Below are 20,677 nucleotides of genomic sequence, written 5' to 3' on the forward strand. Positions count from 1 at the left end.
CTGTAGCCTGGGGAACACCCCATGCTGGAGCAGGGGGATGCCCAAACGAGGCTGTGACCTTGTGGGAATTCTGCATTGGAGCAGGTTTGCTGGCAGGTCTTGTGCTCTCCCTGGCATCCCTGAGAGGGTTATCTTTCCCCTGAGCTGAGAACCACTCCACAGGACAGCTGGGGAGAGGACTGGGAAGAAGAGATGGTAGGAAATATTTTTCTGTACATCCCTTCTTAGTGCAAAATCGGGGGGAGTAGCCATACATAAGACATCCTGTTTTGAAACAAGATTTCTTAAAATTAATCCCTTTTTCCCCCAGAAATTTTGACACTCCCCATTCTGGACTCTGCTTGCTGTAACTATGTTTTATTGTCATGGAAAAAGAGTTCTGCAGCATTAGAAAGCAAGGAAACACTGAACAGTTCTTGCCTTGCAGCTAAGTGTGATCCAGGCTCCATTGCAGTCAGAGCCAGGAGTCCCACTGACGTCAGTGAGGCAGGGATTTCACTTCTGAAAGTTTGGGTTTTGTTTCATGTTTGTGTTAAAGAGCCTGAGAACCCATGCTTGATGAGGTCAAGCAAGCCCAGCAGGGTCGATACAATGCTCTTCTCCCCTCTCAGATCTCAGGCACAGCCCAGACCACTCTGTGTGTATGTCTGCCTCTGAATTATTTAACTGTCCAGCTGGTTAAAAATAGTACAGCAGCAACTCCCTTTCCAGCCTCTGACTGTTAAATGGGCCATCAGAGCCCAGCCAAGGCCGAGGTCGTGGCCTGGGCTGCACATGTGGCCAGGGTGAGCTGGATGCCAGAGGGAGGGAGAAGCATGTCGCCACAAAGCCTGGTTCCAGCACGATGATATCAGCCTGTGAAAGAAAAGCAAGGCATACTCAGAACATTATGAAGCTGCCAAAGAAAACACTGTCTTCACAATGAACAAAAGTCTGATTAATTATTAATTGCCTGGCAGCTAATTAGCATTCCCTTGGGCAGCTGTCTACAGAGTGCCTTATATTTCCAACACACCGTAGGCCAACATCATCTATGCAAATGGCTTTGGATCAGAGCTAGCAACTGATTTGTTGCCTGAAACAAGTTGTTCCCCTCCCGTCTCCCCATCTCCTCCTGTCACCTCTCTTTTCTCCACCCAGGGACTTGGGCTCATTACAGTGTGAGCTAAGCAGAAAACATCCCTTGCTGATGAATCTCCTTCCTGCCGTGCTTTTCCAGGGAAGCCGGACACCTCCCAGCAGCCACCCCTGTGCACAACCCCAGCCTACGTAACAGGACGACTGCAGTGCTCTAGCCCTGGAAAAAGCCTTCTTTGGCTGTTGTGTGGCCAGAGGGGAGGGGAGCAGCTCTGGGTAGTGAGGCACTGATCAGCTGCAGAGGCAGTGACCCAGTCTGGGCTTTAGAACTCTAGGCAGCATTTAGGGAATTCAGCATCAGCTAATCACAGAACCATTTAGGTCAGAAAAGGCTTGTAATACCATCGGGTCCAATCCACTGCCAAGGCCACCACTAAGCCATGTCCTTAAGCACCACATCTACACATCTTAAAATCCCTCCACGGATGGTGACTCCACCACCTCCCTGGGCAGTCTGTTCCAATTCTTGACAACCCTTTTGGTGAAGAAATGTTTCCTAATGTTCTAGCTAAACCTCCCTGCTTGCATTCAGCTCCTATTAATGTTAATGGGACTTAGGCACATGCATCAAGGGCAAGCAGACCCCTTACGAGAGCATAAACATAAATTACAGCTATGTACAGGCAGAGCAAGCCTTCAGCTTGCTGTTTTACCATGCCAAGAAAGATGCACTTTCCATTTTAAGAACTTAGCAGCTTTAATTTTATTTTTTTATGTAATGGAACAAGTCAATGCAGTCGGTGAAATACTGCAGCAAAACCTGAAGGTTTCTCACTTTACCATCACACAACTCATCAAAGGCTGTACACAAACCTATGCAGACTAGGACACAAGCTTAGAATTACTAGTGTCTCCAAAATGCACCTTTCTGAGGTTTAAGTAGGTGTCATGCTGTCCCTGCAGTACAGAATTAATTTCAAAGAGTTTTTGATATTTTCCCTGAGAAATTCACCCAGCCTCTGTATTTTACACCTGACAACTGAGTGTACCTGTCACTCATACTCATTAGGTGAAAATGTGTCTGAGAGCTTAACAGGAAAGCAGGCAAACTTTAAAAGGAAAGATGCTGAAGGAAACAAGGATCAACTACAGAGCAGTCTCAGGTGTCAGCTCTGGCCATCAGGAGCCAGGTGTACCAGAGAAGGTGAGCCGACCTGGAATCCGGCAGAGGTAATGGATATCACCCCAACAACTTCACCAGAGCTCAGACTGATAATCCAGCTCCAGAGATTAGAGGAATGATCACTTTCCTTGCAGAAAAGGCCAGATGATAAAAGCTGCCATGGAGATCAGAGAAGCCCTCATTAACAGGAGTACAAGATCGTTGAGCCAGAGAGCAGTTTCCTGGTCTGTTTACATATTTTTTAGAACAAGGGGTCCTGCATCTAAGACTGCATGTCCTGGCTGTTACTGCAATATAAATATCATAAAATGACTGTTTTTCTACCCCAAAGCCAGAGGATAAGTGCTGATGCAGCAAGATGATTGAGATGAAACAGATGTTTTTGGAGTGAAGGGACAAAATCTGTGGAAAGTTCTTTGTTTCTAGGCAAAGAACTTGATCTACCAAGTGGAAAAAAAAAAAAAAAAAAGCCCAAACTACCACAGTCAAGTTTCAAGTTCTTATTCTCATTCTACAGGTTTACCCTGCCTGCTGCCTTGCTCTAACTCTGCACTGTGCCAGCGAGGCAGCACATTAGTCAAATATGAGACCATTAAGTTATATCTCTACAGATATGGGATATAACCCCTTGAAATATATAGGCACTGCAGAGGAGCAGAGCATGGTTTTGTTGTACTCCTGTTAACAGTTCTGCAAGGAACCTGCAGCTACGATGCACAGCCAGATATTTTATTAGACTACATTTCTCCTCGTGTACATGAGTCATATAAAGTACATAAACTCATGAAGTCCAACTAAGACTGGCATAAATCAGGGATAACACCAGTGGAGCCAATAGAGTTGCACTGGGGTGAAAGTGGCATAAATCAGAGGCTGATCAGGTACACATTTTCTTTAAGGTAGACAGACTATTAAGTGGCTTACATAGACTTCTTATCACATTACAGTTCTGTAAGGTAAATAACAGTCACCATGCACAGTATATAATGAATTGCAGCCTGCAACATACAGCAAATGGCCATTTTTCTCTGGGAATCTCTCAGCTCAGAGCTCTGAGACCAAAAATAATGGGCAATATTCTCCAGCATTCATGTGTGACATTCCCATTAGTATTAACAGGAGGTATGTGCCCAAAGTCAGGATGTATTCATCAGCAATCTGAATTGGGTATTACTGAGGCTCCCAATGAACGTTGCAGTTTCATCCCCAGCCATGACCCTCCAAGGGAACAGCCGCAGCTCTTTACTTGCCTTTGCACAGGAAAATATTTATTTGGTGTCAGGTGGAGCTGGAATCAGAGGAAGCAGGGCAGTCTGGTATCACTCACCTCTGAGCATCAGCCCCCGAAGGAGCCTCACACGGCCAGCCCAGCTCAGAGCAGGACTCACTGGTACATGCACTGGGCATCTATCACAGGAAACAGCATCAGGACTCGGAGGCTGGATGGCAGCTGAAGCCTGAAGGAGGTAAGAGAAGTGAAGTGACCACAAAGTCACAGGACAGATCAAGAACTTTACCTCTTAAATGCCCAGCCTGGCTGTTTTCCTCCCAATAGAGCCTGCTTTCTGCCTATATACACATATACTGTATGTTGGAAGGGCAGCAAAGAGATCAGAGTTTGTTTAGATTGAAGTTCAAAAGTAATTTGTCTAGATCAGGGTAGAGAGATGCTTCTTCAAAGCTTAATATACAGATTAATTGCTTAATTTTTAAATTAGACTTCAATGTGACTGGAATACAGAGCTAAAGCAAGTTCAACAAGCAACCAGAGTGTAACTAACACAGGCAGAGCACGCATGTGTACACAGCTCTGTTAACAGGAATAAATTGCTTCCTGCCCTGAATTGCACCTAAGAAGAGCCATAAGCTGGTTCAAAACTAAATATACACCACAGCATATGTACTTGCTAAGAAGGTCATTAGAACATAGAGCTCCGGGAGACAGCTGTGCCAGGAGAAAATAAATATAAAAATAAGATATAGTGGAATCTGTGCAAGAGAAAATAGCTGAAAAGACACAGAAGGCCAGGGAGCACAGCTGCTTGAAATAATTCTCTCGAAAAGAAATGGTGCAGCTGCGTGCCTTATCCTAACCTCCTATCTCTGAAGGTATGAACCTTGGCAATGCTATTCCTGCCCTACCCAAGTGTAAGCATCTGGCACTACAGAACACCTTATGGAGAGCCAAAGATGAGACTGCCTAGCCAGCCTAAAGAATTAGGTTATAAGATTGTGGAGGTCTTGGCTTTGCAGTTTAACAAGTCTCCTTAGAAAAGACTTTCTTCACTGCACTAACACAGACTCCTCTCAGCTCTACATGCAAAGGCTTAATCCCAGAGTTGCTGGCTTGTCAACAGAGTCTCCCAGAATACTGTCCATACCTTTGACAAGCTGCAATTAGTGTAACAGAACAATGTAAACAGGGCTCTAACCTAAACATGACTGGCAGTGATAGAATAGAGGGGTCAGGGGGAAGCTAATCCAGAAATTCAGTGTGCACCCCCTTAAGCGAGGAATTTGAGTGCAACTAAAAATAGAAGGTGAGACTATCTGACAGCTAAATTGCCAGTGGTAGCTTAGCATGGATTTGGTTACATTGCTCAGCGACCCTCAGTGAATTAAATAGATTGAAATGCTAATGATAGAGTGAATTCCCAGTACAGAGGTAGAATAAAGTAGTCAGATTAGGTTTCAGACAAGGTGAGTTCAATGGCAGCAAAGAGATCAGAGTTTGTTTAGATCAAGGTACAAAAGTAATTTGTCTAGATCAGGGTAGAGAGATGCTTCTTTAAAGCTTAGGGGCTCCCCAGTGTTAAGTAACATGTCAAAAACAGTGTAGACCTGACAAGCTATTTCAGTGACTGTTATTTTATGTGATTTCTATCAACATTGGAACATTTTTCACTGGTCTCAATACACTCCTAATGGCACAGTCATTTATCTCCTAATTAATTAAATGCTACTCTGATGACAGATGTGGGACAGTTCACCTGGGCTGTCATTCAGACTATGCTTGTTTCTTCTCACCGGGTATTCCAACCAGAGTAGCGCTGCAGTGAAACCATAACTGTGGCATTTATTCTCTTTGGGGTTTACAGGTGTTCACCATGACATCACAGCTTCACAAGTACACAGAGGCTCATCCCCCCTGCTCCTCTTAAAGCCCAGGAAGCAGAAAAGAGCCACAGGCTTGATGAAGTGTCTTACCTGCCATTGCACAGACCAAGCCCAGGCCAGCTGCTTAACAAAGTTTAAACCCCAGGCTAATGATAATGGCAAGTAATACTCACAAATCACACACAAAAATTAAGAACTGAACTTGAAACTCCACTCAGGGTTCACCTGTTCAAAACAACTCTGGAGGCTCTCCAGAGCAAGTGTATTACTACATAAATTCCAGGATCAATTTAGCCTTAAACCACTGATCCATCCCTTCTCTTCCAAGGTCACAAGGCAAGTCAATGCCATTAGAGTAAAACCAAACTTGAAATAAGATGCACTATCCTCACAGTAAGGGCAATTAAAGACCTTACTTGACAGGATAGCAGGCTCACTATCACTCAGAGCTTAAAAAATGAGATTAGGCATCTTTCTAAAGGATGTGTTTCAATTCACTACCCTTGTAATTCAGGATAGTTATTCTCGTAAGAAAGTGACATTGCAGCTTGTCATTCAACTATCAATCAGCAGTGTCATAATACTTCAGTGTCAGTTGTCTGTTTCCATTACAATAAATAAATAAGAATTAAGTATTCCAGTCAAGAAAAAGCAATGTAAGCCTGTGTAAGGTCAGGGGAGGCATAACATGTCATGCCCATGGGAGTTGCTTTTGCTGTAGTGCTTATGAAGCTGAGAGCAGGAAATCCAAGCTCTCTGGCACTCGTGTTTTCAGTCTAAGCACCAGACCTCGCCATCTGGTCATTGGGTTAATTACTATATAGAAAAAACTACAAGAAAAAAAATCTTCCAGAGTGATAATTTGATTTAGGTTGCCCTGATTGAGGTCTGACACAAACAGGACCAGTTTTGACATGGCAGCTGACTTGGCAGGAATCAGTGCCTCAGCCAGACAGGCTGCACTTTGAGCAGTCACTTCTCAGACACTGCATATGGGATGGGACTCACTTCTGCCTTCCTCTTCACTGAGGCCAGTTGTTGGTTTAGTCTCAGTATTACTACAGGAGAAGACTACATGGCCAGTATTTGGGAACTGTGTGAGACAGCTTTGATGACTACCTGTGAGGCACCACCCTCAGCACCAGCAGTTAACAAGATCTGGGACCAGTGAAAATCTCAGGAACTACAGTCCCTCAAGCACAGAGAAGCTGACAGCAGTCTCACCCCTTGTGGTTCCAGCCCAAAATGAGATGCAGCAAGTGGAAATAATTCTTGAGAAGCAGAGCCCTGATGTGCTTTCTCCATTCATAGTAACAGTCCACTTTATGCCAAATGACTCATTACCGTGAGTGAAGGCAACGTGATTCAACCAGAAAAGCACATGTAATTTGCATAGATTACTTTCCCACTTGATTTCCATGCTGTGAAGTAACGGGGACTGCCTTCAAGACCAAAAAAAAAAAATAAAAAGATAGTCCCATGAGTAATTTTTTGCTTAAGTATTAAGATATAATAGATTGAAGAGAGATTTGGATATGGAAGTCTAGAGGAAAAAAAAAAACCAAACCAAGCATTGTGAAGGATGCCTTGTGTTCCAGTTATTTCTAGTGTTGTGAAAGTGAACAGAAACTATTGTTCAGAGAATGCTTCAAACACCCTTGCAAAGGAAAAAAAATAAATGTTTCTGTGAGCCCATTGAAGAAAGAAAGATGGGAAGACTCAGCCATGAGTTGGTTGGATTTCAAGATTTGCTTTTCTTCCCTGGCTGAGGGCATCTTGTGTTTGTGTCAGTGGTGACACCACCCTTACATGCCTCTGTGGAAAGACCACTGCAGAGCTGGCAACTCCCTCTGAACAGGGAGTGGTCTCCTTCAGACTTGCACCTCGCTTTGGACACTGCAGCATTTCACAAGATGAAAGTCAGAGAGCTTTCAGCATTCATATATCCAACCCTTAACCTAAAACTAGGATGTGATTTCACTTCTAACTGCACTGAAATGCAGTGGCTGCAGTGGGTAGTTTGCAATTTCTTTTGCTGAAGCACTTGCTGGCAGAATAGTGATAAGAATAAGCAGCTGGTTCCAGTAAAGTCACAAGGGCAAACCCAAACTGCTTACTTTGTGCATAAATCGTTTAATGTGACAGGGCATAGGGAAAGCAGAAGATCTGTCAGAAAAAATAAACAGGAAAGAAAATATTACTTCAGAATAACTCATCCCAAGTAAATTGAGCTTTCCAAAGAAGCAGCTTGTAAACTATTGGGTTTCAAGAGTTGCATCCTGGCTCCAGGCAATGTATGATGCTTCACTTGACAAACAAGCCAAGCTCAAGAAAAACAACTTTGCTAGATTAAGACAGCAAGGAGGTATTGGGAAGAACTGAAGTGACACACGGCTCACCAGATACAGGGCTCATTTCGCTGCAAGGGAGCAGTCAAGGCTTCAGGTGAGGCAGATAAACACACAAACCTGAAACCCACAAAACCTTTCCTCACGCTTTGAACTAACTGCAAAGGTCAATAACACTATTTTTTAGGAAATGTGCAGAAGAAAAGTTGCACCTCCTGACAGCAGCACACCGAAGACATGCAAATCAGCATGCAGCTACAAGCCTGGGGCATTACTCAGCTTTCTTTCCCCGGGCCTGCATCTCCTCTGCCTTGCATTCCTTTTACTTCCACCTCAGTGGCTCAGAGGTGGTTATGTACCTGAATCGTGCTGCTGAAAGAGGAGGTTCACCTCTGCTGTCCTGAAGGATGGGAAATGTCACTGCAGAGATGGGTGAAATTATACCCTCTACGAGGCACTCCCTTAACATTCCAAGACATTTATTTTGAACCTCATATAAGAAACCAGCTGGAAAATAAAGAGAAAACAAGTAATAGCAGGGCACTGCAAAAGTAAATAGAATTCAGCAATAACAGAACAAAAAATAAATTCCTGTGAAGACTCTGAGCATCAGCTTCACGTTTTGATCTGGTTCATCTCAGCACGTCCCAGCATCTTTGGCAAGTGGGCCAGGTTTACAGTGGCAGCAGCTGAAGAGCTCATCTCCAACAGAAATCCCCTTGGGCAGAGGTCCCTGAGGAAACAGCAATCAAAATGTGCTGGGGGAGAGTTTGCAAATGGGGAACTGAGGCACAGGAAGGTTAATAATAATGATACTTTGCATTACTTTATTACTTTAAATGGTCCCCACCCTTCAGAGACGTTGACCCTCCCAATACCCTGGGGAGAGGTGACTGGCTATTATTACCCTATTTTTTCACCTATGGGGACAAAGAGGGTGAAATGTGCCATTCCTCAGGCCAAATGGCTGACAACTGATGAACGTATTTCTGTGTTACAAGTCCAGCTCAAGTGCTTCATGAAATACCATAGTAATTCTCCTTCTGACCAATCTTGCCTTGTTGGTCCTCATAACTGCAGACATTTGGAGCAGCCTTAGCTCCTTTGCAGGAACAGTTGGTTGGAGGCCAAGCATAAGGTGCCCTCACCCATTGAGGACAGACAACTCCTTTCCCTTGGACATCCCTCTTCCCCAGTCCCACCTGCCACCAGCGTTCCAAGTGTGTGTCCTTGCTGGGCTCACTCCTCCTAAACATTACCACAACCACCAGTTTTATTGCTCCAGTGCTTCCCATAACAATCTCCTCCTTTTCCCCTGCTTTTGCAGCTGAAGGAGGACCACACAGGGCTGGGAATGGGGCTGAGCAATGATTTCTAGAAGGATAAATAGAGAGAAGGGAAATAGCTACCAGGCAATGTTGACATAAGTCTGAGTGGAAATTAAACAGTTTCTCACCAGCAGAGTAAGCTTCTGGAACGGGCCTGGGAGAGCAGTAGTGGGGAGTAAATATCAAGGACAAAAAAACCCTCAGCCAACCTGTGTAGTTTTAAGATGGAGCTGGTTAAATCTATAGGGATGAGCCTCATAGGATAACCTGCTGATGGAGGAGGTCTCACCAGCCTGGAACTCCCTGTGACTTCCTTGAGAGCACTGAGCTGTGCAGCTCACAGCCACCAAGGGTCATTTCTTGGCTGCCAAACAAACAAACAAAGTGGTCATCAAGAAAATTGCATTGCAGCACTCAGCACCAGCTCTGTTTCTGGCCCTTTGGGAATCTGTATCTTTATGTCCTGCAGGAGTGCCCCCATACCTCCTGTGGCAGGGGCTGCTCGAGTCCCACCTTAACAAGGTCCTGGGATGCTTTGCCATAGGGCTGGCAGTCCCTGACTCCAGTGGCACTCACTCTGCTTCCCTCTGGCACACCCAGCTGCTCTGATTCATTTTGCTCTGCTCCAAAATAAATTTACAGCCAGGGTTTCCTGTGGTCAGCATGTGCTGCGGACATGGATCACGGGCCCCTTTGGCCAAGCTTGCGGAGAAGGCTGTTACAACAGCAATGGGAGTTGGTGTGATTTAGGAAATTGTTGGGAACTTACATTCAAGAAGGCAGCCCCTCCACTCCCCTTCTTGCTTTCTCAGGGTGCAGACTGCCCTCATCCCCCCCCAAAATCAGCCATGTGGTGGGCACACTTCCAGCCAGAGGGGATGAAAGGGACGGGTCAGAGGCCAAGTCCTCCCGCCTAGCCCAGGGGGTGTCAGAGGCAGCTAAAACCCATCCATCAAATGTAAGTGCTTGGTTATCACAGAGGGAGTGCTCGAGGCTTTGTCTCCATGGGAAGATTGTACTGGTATCTGCTCAGGGTATGAACACAAATTGCTGTGATCCCTTGGGGCCCTTCTTCGCTAGAAAAATGTGAGTCCTTAATGCTCATTAATTAACTCAAAGTAGGCTTTGCGGGAAATGTGTAGTTTTCACATGAATCAGTAGGTTATATTAAAGACAAGCTCTGCATATTTTATTGCTGTATGATTCAGCAAAACTCAAGCATGCACTTAAGTTTAAACATCTGCTTAGGGCTCAGTGAAGTCAAGGGAAGGCTGGTAAAACACTTCAGTAAATTGGAGCTTATTTAGACTGGGTGTGATTTAGGAATCAGCAATCAAAAATTTCCAGTACTTTACCTTGTACTGTAGGACCTGACCATGTCCTCCTCTCCATTTGGCTGGAAAACTGCTAGCACTAGGAGAATAGGTAAGACTCAAGAGTTTAGAAGATTCAAGCTTAGCTTTGCAGTCACAGTATAGAGGTGGTGTTTCTCTGCAGGACTAAATCACCCCAGTGCAATAAGGACCAGTAAGTGCAATAGGGACTCCAGTTTTCTGCTTTCCTGAAGGCTGTTACACTACAGACTGAACTGCTTTGTGCCAAGAGGCTACAAGGCACTGCCCAGATATGCTGAAGAGCTTTTAAAACTGCTATGTGTGTTTGGAAGGCACTCACAGCCCTGGGATGATGAGGTACTCCTGTAAAGCTGAGGAGATCAGCTTTTCTGTGCTTTTCTGCCTGGATAGTAGCAGGCATAAAGCATGTGCTGCCACAAGAAGGCAATTCCTGGTACTCTCATCTCCTACCATAAGACAACAATATAAGAGGGTCCCAGAATCAGTAAAAACACCATCCTTCAAGCTGGGGCCAACTTGCAGCTGGGGCAGCAAATGCAAGACCCAGGCTGTTCCCCACTCAGCTTTTCAAAGGCCTCCCTTCTTCCATCCATGCAGTGTCAGCCACCAAAGTCTAATGATTGCTCTTTAACCTTAAAATATGACTGCAGCCCCGTGCTGCACTTCTGTGATCCTGTAATCATATCTTCCTACAGATGCCCTTCTCATGCAGCTTAAATATTTTACAAATACATGTCTAAGTACAAGTCTACCACATTAACTCTTGTATAGAGGGTACTTATTTTCAGCTCTGTGGCTGGGATTCCTATAAGTGTAACTTACCATGCAGCATGACAGAGCTGGGCTAGAAGGCACAGCTTTTACTAGCTAAAATACAATAAAATATGCTACACCATGTTTCACAGATGAATCACTTCTAAACCATGCCTTTAAGTATTGTCTGTCACTGCAGTTTCTTATTGTAATACTTTGTGAGAGCTAAGAGAAGGAGAGAGAAATTGCCCTTTAAATCTCTACAAAGCCTATCATCCAGAAGAAATTAGGGACATTTGTTCTTGGAGTCAGGTGGGTTATGTAAGAGAAAGCTATACACAACAGGTTTTATATGAGTGGAGGTGAGGCAAATGTGTTTTCACTTATTTATATTATATTATGTTTTATTCTAAGAACATTCAAGGACCAGCTCACAAACAAAACAACACCCAAACTCTATAAAGAGCAGCTGTAGTCCCAAGGGTGCAGACAACTGTTTCCTCCCAGCCCAAGCTGCCAGGCCACCAGCATAGAGACCCCAGGAGAGCAGAACTTCCTGATACCTGCTCTGAATTAGCTCCCAAGAGGAGAATCAGCAGCACGTGGACAAAGCAGAGGAGCAGGTCAGGCAAATCACCAGCAGACAGTTAGATTTTCCCATACACAGTCAGTGCCAAATGGTCTTTGCAGTCCTTGCTCCTGAGGACAGCACTGGAAGTACTGGCACGAGCCCCCAGCAGTCACAGAAAACCTGAGGAGCAGACAGTTATTTGGGAAATGGGCATACAAGACCCATGCCAAAGATCTTTGAACATTTCCCAATGTCTAAAACCACACTGAAGTATGAAAGACCCAAAGTTACGGGGAGAGAGCAGTAATGATCTCCAGGGGGATGTCTAGAGTCTGGCCAAAGTCTTTATATAATTTATGTGATTGGAAGGCACACACTTCATTCCCGCTACTAAATACCTCTCCACTCACCAGATACCCAGATTTTCCCTGCATTCCCTGGCTCGCCTGCGAGGGCCCTGGAGCCAAGTGTCAGGTTATCCCCTGGGCTGCTGGAGCCCTTCACAGACCCCAAACTTTTTCTATAGATTGCAGCAGGTTGTTTCTAAGCCAGCCTCCCAATGGGCCCTCCTCTCTGTTCTTTAAAGCTACCTCTGACATAATCCAGTAAAGACAAAGCTGGAGCAAGAGGGCTGTCACAGCTGGTGGCCACAGCTGCAAGTTTGGGCCAGAACACATTGTTCTTCCTACTGCAGATGCTTTCTGTTAATAAGACACTTACTACAGAGGTATTTTCTTCTGTGGGGATCTGCAGCACAAACCAAAACCAAGGTCAAAGAAAAAGTCCATTTTTTTCATTTACCATTTTGGCAGGATAAACAAGAAACACTTCAGTCTCATCTGACATGAATTAATAATGGTCCTGTTATTCACTGCCTGTCAAAAGTTTCATCAAGACACAAGCTCAGGTTTTGAAAGATATCCAAAGGCAATTAAAATGCTGCATGATGGAAGAACACTTGACCTTGAGGGCAGAGCAGCTCGGCAGCAGTGCAGGAGCTGTGCACGGCTGGTGCACGGGGATGCACACACACAAACAGCCTGATCCCTGCAGGGACTGTCACTGAGCTGCCAGCACTGGGATGTGTGTTAGAGCTCCCTGTCCCATGTACACTGAGGATACAACCCAGTGTGTCCCTCCAGAAGGTTTCTCCCTCTCCAATATACTGCAGAGAAGCCTCCTCTCCTGCAGCTCTGAAATCAAGTGCAGCAAACATTTCACACCGAACCACAGCATTCAGCTTCAGTGATGAAGACCCTCTGGATTGTGTCCCACTGCTTTTTGATCACACAGAGCAGAAAACAATGTAATCAGAGGAAACAAAATGAGGATCAGCTCAGTGACAGTTCTCTCTGCCAACTTCAAGGACAAGTGAGATTTGGGGTTGCTGGAGATCCCTTTCATGCCCCATCTGGTCCCAGGCTTGCATGCAGCTCTGGGTAGCTTGGTGCAGCTTTCCAGTTTGCTCCACCCACGGAGTTTGGTTTTCTGTCTCAGCTGCACAGCTGAGTGTGTCTCAGTACCAAAAACCAGCATTAAGTTAGTTGGACGAGTGCCTTCCTGTACATTTTGTAAACAGTTTGAGACCGCCAGGTTTCACTATGTCTCATGGCTTCTGCAGAAGGAGGGTGAGTCAGAACTGGCCAGTGAAGAAAGCTGTTGTGTTTGGGACCCCGCTCCACCAGTTTCAGAAGCTGGAAGGTGTACATTATACTTTGCATGTATGTTTAGTTCACTTTCTTCAGCTGCCCTAGTGGTTTGGGAAGGGGAGCCATCGGGAAGGGAGAATTTTTCCTTTTCTTTTTTGACAAAACCAGAAAAACCCCAAAACCCTCAGAAGTATCAAGTCTCAGTTTTATGTAAGAACCTTCACAAAGATCGCCCAAGCATTTGCACCCAGAATAGCTCTGTCTCCTGGAGGCACTAACACCTTGCTCACATCAATTTCCATTGAGTGTCACCAAGCACCACCTCGCCCTGTGGTCCCTGCTGTCACACAGAGCTCAGACCAGTGCAGGACAGAGCTGACAGATTTTCCAGCCCCTCACTGCCTCCATCCCAGCCATGCAACACACAGGAAGGCTGTGTTGTGAATTTGAAGGCATGCAAATCTCTGCCTATAAACCTGGCTCTGCTCAGCTGCTCTTTCAGCCCCAGAGCATGTATCCCCTCCCTTTTAAGTAAACTCTTTTTCAAGAGCATGACTGTAAAGGTAAGTTCAGGCATAGACTTGTGTAAATTATATGGTTTGAGCTCCCCAGGGATCAGCATGGTTTCTGCAGTCTCTCCAATGCTCAGGCTCCCCTGTACACTCCATAATCATTTCCAGGTTCCTTCATGCTCCCTGACTCAGGGCTGTAACTCAGACTGTCACCCTCTGTGCCTGAGAGGCCCACTGGCAGCTCTCAGTTTGTCTGGGGACCAGCCCCCAAGCAGCTCCATGCTCCTGGCTGGGAGGGAGGAGGTGCCAGTGGCCTGGAGCAGTGGTGCCCTCCCAGCTGCCGAGCTGGTATGGGGAAATATGCCCTGGTTCATATGGGGACAATGGGCTGCCAGCTGAGGAAACCCAGGTGGTTTTAAAGATCATCTATTTTACATCTGCACTGTCAAACTGAGTAAAAGTTGCCCTTGCAGCAAACGACTACTATAAAGATCAGAAATGGATGTTGCTTATTGCCTATTGATTTCCTGGATGAGGAATGTGCATGTGGCACAGAGCAGAGCGTTTGCACTACAAACGCTTGTATAATTATGGGAGAAGTACGCATTAATGAGGGGCTGACTTTATGTTCCTTAAGTGGAAAGTGTCTTTAAAAGGAGAAGGCTCCTAGAGCTTTTGAAGTCAGAAGCTGTTAAACAGTCAACAGCTGGAAATTTAAAATTCCTTCACATCAAGGCTCTGTGATCAATAGGGATTAAGTCAGACAGGACCTTCCAAAGCTTCTAGCCTTATTAACAAATAGGTATCTGAAACACAGAGGCACTGCTGGAGGCATCTGTGAGACCCTGGTGCCAGGAGACAGGCAAGGGGAGGGAGGCTGAGGCAGAGACACGAATGTTGTGCCTGGCTGACTCACCTACAGCCACAGCAACCGAACCTGGATGCTCAGTTCCCTTCTTTTGGGGCTGCCTGACTATCTCCTGATCACCTGCCAGTCTGAAGAGGAGGTTTCCTGCCCAGTTTCCAAATACTCCTCTCCTAGGTGTGCCATCACAGTACCCGTTTCCCACCAGGAGCTCTCTGTTGCAGCTCAGATGGCCATTGAGGTACAGCCAGTTCTGGGAGCAAGGACCCACCTGTGGGCAGGGAAGGTGGAAACAGCTGCTTTACATTTGCTCCATTTGCAAAATTTAACGTCCCTGGTTTTATTCTAATAAAACCTGATCCAATTGCTTGTTTGGGTTTTTTCTTTAAGCTTAAAGCTTCTCAATCCTCTTTGGGGACCAAAGCTTTGTCCGAGTCAGGGTGCCATCACAGGGGATTATGTAGGCGCTTCCAGAGCCTTTCTTGGAACTTGTTTCTGCTGCTACTTAAAGCCCCAAGGCCTTTGAGTTATAGATGAAGCAAGATGCCCTCTCTACGTGCTCACATCACAAAGCACGTGGACTGATTTGTAAAAAGATCAGCATGAAGTTCAGCTGCTCATATCTCTGCACTTCCAGACCCACCTGAGTCCTGTCTGGAGACTGCTGTTGTGAAATGCCTGCTTAAGGGATTACAACAGTCTTCACTTTCTCCCGTCACCTGAGAAGCACTGAAAAAAGGAGAACAATTGATCTGAATATCTCTTTATCTTTTTCTATTTCTTTCTTTCTTTTTTTTTTTTTTAATCAAGGAAAGAGAGAATAAATTAAGATTCTTTCCCTTTCCTGACAGTTTTCCATTCAGAATGGGCTGAAAAAGCATTAGGTCCTGGGCCCATAGAGGAGGTGTCCAGGCAGCAGTTCTATAAAAGAGGAGCAAAGATTAAGAGCTTTGCTCTGATCAGATCCAGAAATCAATTTCTTCTTGTTGTAGGATTTTTTTTTATATACCAATTTTGCAGTTTTACTAGAGCTATAAATATGCTGTCTTTTGGAGAAAAAAAATAGATTCCTGCAAAATTTAGAAATCCAGTCCCTTCCTTTTCTTTGTATCTAACAGGTGCAAGCTACCAAAAGAGATTTCCTTCTCAGCAGACTCTGTATCCGAACACTGCAGTTTCATTTACAATATTTCCTGCATGAATGACCTTAGCTCTGTTGTTGCCACGTCTTTGGATTTACGATGTGGTCAACAGTTTGTTATTTTCTTCTCTGCCTTCCCAATTGCCTTTGTCTCGCTCAGGTGACAGGGGAGGCTGAGGTGAGTCATGTGGCCACTGGAGACTGCTGTGCATCTTCCCCGAGTGGGAGCTCTGGGGACGTGTCTCAGCCAGAGAGGCACTCCAGCGACAGATCCAGCACAGCTCAGAGCCCCAGCCCCTTGTCCTCGGCACAACATCACCGCACTGATGAGCGGAGAAAAATGTTTTATGTTGCTGTGAAAGGAAGCGACACGGCTGGAGATTTAATCATTTCGGATTCATCCTGGCGTGACGCCAGCGGTGCGTACAAATGGAGCGATCAATGTTTAATGCGCCGCTCCGGCTGGGCTCGGACCTCCTCGCGCGATGGCGCGTTGGGCATTCCCGACGCCACGGCCGCTGCACACGGCATCGCCACTGCCGGCGTCTGAAGTGGGTGAAAACCACTCAGCCTGACACAGCAGCCTGCCCGCCGAGGGGCTGGCACCTGCCTGGCACCGCTGGGCTGGATGGAGAGCTCCGCTGGTGGCTTCTTGCTGTGGCAGCACGTGGTTGTGGTGCACAACGTGACGCTCCAGGATGCGACTTTGCTGACCACGCCAGTCTGTGCCTGTTAAAGAATGTCAGAAGTCCAGAAAGGACATCCCTCTGATAGCATGGCACCCGTTTTGGGGAAATAAAAACATCTGGAAAATAAGATAACACCAGATACATGAGCCTCCTCTATTACAGCTGGTGAAGGGGTCAGTGGCTCTGACCCAGGAAGAGGTGAATGGTCTGGGGAGATGGTCCCGAAAGGAATCGCCTTCCCGAGGCCCGGTGTCTTCCCTCAACTGCTGGCCAGGAGGGCCCGTGCAGAGGCTGTCAGCTCTTTAGTGATTATCAGCTCGTGATTCCAGCTCAGCTCTGCAGGGCAGCCTCCAGGCCAAGCCAGACCAGAGAGAGACGAGAGGCTCATGTGGCTGGTTCCCCACGGAAGGAGCTTTACTGTTGGTCCGTCCTCCAGCAAAGGGGAAAGCCAGGGATGACAGCTCTCTCTGTCCCACAGGGGCAGAGGGCTTAGCTTTTATAGGGATACAGGGGATGGGTGAAGGCCAATGGGTTACAAGGGATCTGCATAGGGTCTCCTAAAGGATTGTGGGTCTGTCTTTTCTTGCCGTGACCAAAGAAATGTTTGCCTTTCCAGGGAGCCCTGCTGAGTGATTACACAATCTCAGCAGAGATCCCTCCAGGGCAGGGGCTGGGCATACCCCACATGCCTCTTCCTCCACTTCACTCCAGGTCAGCTTTCCACAGCTGGAGACCACAGAGGGGAGACTGCAAGTCCTGCATCCCTCTCAAAGCAACAGGAGATCTGGGTGAGGAGACCTGGATCTCTGCCTCACGTTGTGCAGAAGTAGAATGAGTGCTAGCGTATTATGGAAATCGCATCAAATGGGGAAATGCCTTTTTTGTGCATATATTTTTTTCCATTCCTCTCCCCAGGCCCAGCAAAATGACAGACTCCTACAACTTGTAAGCTTCCTGAGGATGCCTTTATCAGCCAAAACAGGGATTGTTTGTAACATTCCTCTCTTTCCCTCTGCCACATCACTTTTATTGGCTGGCTCAGCTTCCGCTGCTATGTGCTGCTCACTCCTCCAGCAGAGGAAATGAGCAGCACACACAGGCTAGGCAGGAGAACAATATTAGAGAAAGAATTGGGAACCATTTAATGCAAACTACCCTGGGATCGGATTGAGCCTAGCTCAATGCTCCCCATCTCATATCATTTTTGTTTTTAAGAAGTATCTAAATGCTGGGAGCAAATTTCAAGTGTTGTTTGTACTTGGCCCCAGTGTGGGTCAGACAATACAAAGCAAACTCCCACATGCTCTGCCCCAAGGAGGCTGCACTCTGATTTCCTCCTGCCCTGAGAAGTAGGTATCATTTGTTACTCATGCATTTCAAATGCCAAATGTGGCAGGATTTGTTCTAATCAAACTCAGCAGTACTGCTGAGAAAGCTTTGAGTCTGAGATATGTTCTTTTCTTTGAACATTTCCTCTCCTTGCTAAACCTTACAAGCACTTTCAGCATCTGGCAGGTTTCTTGGTTGGGTTTCCTGGGACTAGACCTCAGGAAACCACACAGTTCATCTCCTTCCCCAGGGAAAGTCTGGTAACAAAGTCATCCCTGACAAATGTTCACTTTTTTAAAAACCTTCTCAAGATGGAGGGTTTGTAGCCTCCTCAGGTGAGCCATTTGAGTGCCTCATAATTGCAGAAAATACATGACACCTTGGGAAAATCTCCATAATATCACCTCAATCCCATTCTACCATCTGCTTTGGTTTTAGTAATGGCATCTCTTAGCGTCAGGGAAAATCTCTAAGTCAGTGTTTGCAGGACAATAACACACACAGGTATCATTGCAGGGAGAAAGCTTCCAGGAACAAGTGGATTTAAAGAGATTTGCTGAGCTTTAGTTGTGAGGTTAGCTCTGGATATGAGAAGAAAACACAGAGGGACTGTCAGGTATCAGAAGAGCTGAGTTAGACAAAGAGGTGTGGGATGGTGTAAGAGCAGAGATGTTTTGTCCTCACAGGCATCATTATCCAGTGGGAGGAATGACCTTACACTGGGCAGCACCGCAGTCAAACGTCAGCCTGACTGGTCACAGTGTCAGGACAGCCCTTTATGCACAGTAGGTGTCACAGGTGTCAGCCTACTGGGAACCAGACAGGACCTGGCCACTCACCAGAGCTCGGAACACCATCAGAGGAACGCCCAGGATACTCGCTCATTACTGACATGGTCTGATCTTGAACCTCTGTGGTGGAAGGAAAAGCACCTCTGAGTCATCCCTGCTCTGTTTACTGCGAGCAGTGAGTGCTGAGCAGGGAGCAGCCTCCCGGAGCGCCTCCTGCCACAGAGCCACCTTCGAACGGCCCACGCTCTGCAGAGCAAATAGAAAGGCTGCTGCCGCCAGGAATTTCCTAGTGGGAAACGGTTCAGAGCAGGGTGAGGCTTACCGTGGTTTCAGTTTCCGTGTTCCATCAGCTTTCATCTCCAGCAAGTGCTCCTGCGTGCCTGGTTCTCAGAAAAATGTGCGTTTGGGTACATAATTTAACTTCCCTGGCAGGCAGATCAGTTGGGTTCCCCTCTCAAGCACTCAGCCAACCCACTCAGAAGGGCTGGTGCCCCTCACTCCACGGCTCCCAGTCCCAGCTGCTTCCCAGAGTGCTGGTTGCTGCCCCACAACCTCCTCATTGCTCAGGTCGCAGGGGAGAGGACAACTTCTTCTCTCTTCACAAACATTCACAGCACCCCTGATCTGGTCCCACATCCCTCAGCCCCCATCAGCTCCAGATGCCAAATCTCATCCAGGTCAAAGCCACACCTGTGGATCCAGGGCTTGATCCCAGCTAAGAAAAGAAAAGGAAAGTCTCAGCAACACTGAGGCAACAGACAACAGGCACATCGTGTCCTATTCACACTCACACAAGGGTGCAGCTTGCCAGCATTTGAAAGTGTTCCCATGTTCTAATATATTTTTTTAAATATGCTTTTTTAAAAGTCCTCTCACACAGAGAGGATTTTTTAATAAAATAGCATTTGAGGAAAGAATAAAGCTGGGATTTTGTTGAGGCCAGAGGGCCTAGATAACACTACTGAGTAATGAAACAGTGCTCAGCTAACCTAATGGGCTTATCTGGATGGTCTGTGGGCTTCCCTTTGTCTCCAAGCCAAAACTTGAGAAAACACCTGCAGCAAAAATCTTATCGGCACTCTTCAGTTTTCTTTCCTCCCTCATCTCCTGGACTGTGTGTTATAAATAGTTTCTTTCCCTCCTCCTACTACCCCATTTATCAGCACAGCACTGTTTTTTTTTTTAAACAATGCTACATCTAGAACTAGGCTCCAAGCCTATTTGGAAGGATTTGTAAGTTTTATACATTTTTTTTTGTTCAGCAAACAGAAATAAAATGGGAATAAATCTGTGAAGGAGCTTGAGGCTGACCCCCCCAGCTGAGACCGTGCACCAGCACCATCAGTTCTGGCAATTCACCTCAGAAGGGGTGGCTGTTGTGAGTCCCTCTCAGGTGGCAGTGCCCACTCAGAGCAGATATAACACGGATGGAAAAGGCAACAATCAAAGCCCAGGAGGGGACTCTATCAGCTTACCAGGAGTTTAAGGAAATTTTGAGTAAATCAGAGCAGCTTGTGCTGGCCTGGAGAACACAAGGGCATCTGAGATGTTTGCAGGTGGCTCGTGTGGAAGGACTAAACAGGACATGTACCTGACTGCAGTGAAAGCAGATCCCCAGCTGTGCTTCAGTGCAGAGGGAAAGGAGGGATTCATGAGAGGATAAAGCGGAGCTCCAGGCCCAGACATAGGTGTGGAACAAAGGTGACTCCAGTCTGATGACCCTGAGAAAGGAAAAGCAGGTACTTGGGACTTGTCCTGCAGAAGCTACAAGAGTAAAATGGCATCTCAGCCTCAGGTAAATTTATACAGGGAAGGGCATGAGGAAGAGGACAGAGAATGTCAGGAAGATGTGCAAACAGAAGAGCAGCTGACTATGCATACCCAGAAATGTATCTGAGCTGGGATGCATCTCACTCTACTTTAGAAGCATCTCTCTGTCTCCCCTCATGGTGACTCTGGGCTCCCTTTA

At 46.3% G+C, this 20,677-nt stretch overlaps 2 long non-coding RNA genes across 3 annotated transcripts; both read right to left on the reverse strand.

Annotated features, from left to right (window-relative positions):
• Positions 1–338: 338 nt before the first annotated feature.
• LOC109144414 lies at positions 339–15,509 on the reverse strand. 2 transcript variants are annotated; one of them, XR_002045182.3, is made up of 5 exons: positions 15,402–15,509; positions 11,725–11,912; positions 8,085–10,466; positions 3,588–3,717; positions 339–855 (listed from the first exon to the last, which is right to left on the reverse strand). It is a non-coding gene; the product is annotated as an uncharacterized LOC109144414 (long non-coding RNA). The 2 variants fall into 2 exon arrangements; XR_002045181.3 differs by having other exon boundaries at positions 8,085–11,912.
• A 1,006-nt stretch (positions 15,510–16,515) lies between these two features.
• On the reverse strand, positions 16,516–20,418 carry LOC109144415. Its single transcript, XR_002045183.2, has 4 exons — positions 20,300–20,418; positions 19,031–19,423; positions 18,757–18,828; positions 16,516–16,704 (listed from the first exon to the last, which is right to left on the reverse strand). It is a non-coding gene; the product is annotated as an uncharacterized LOC109144415 (long non-coding RNA).
• Between the last annotated feature and the right edge of the window lie 259 nt (positions 20,419–20,677).

This window comes from Corvus cornix, chromosome 15 (genome assembly GCF_000738735.6).
Source record: "Corvus cornix cornix isolate S_Up_H32 chromosome 15, ASM73873v5, whole genome shotgun sequence".
In the NCBI taxonomy this organism is placed as follows: domain Eukaryota; kingdom Metazoa; phylum Chordata; class Aves; order Passeriformes; family Corvidae; genus Corvus; species Corvus cornix.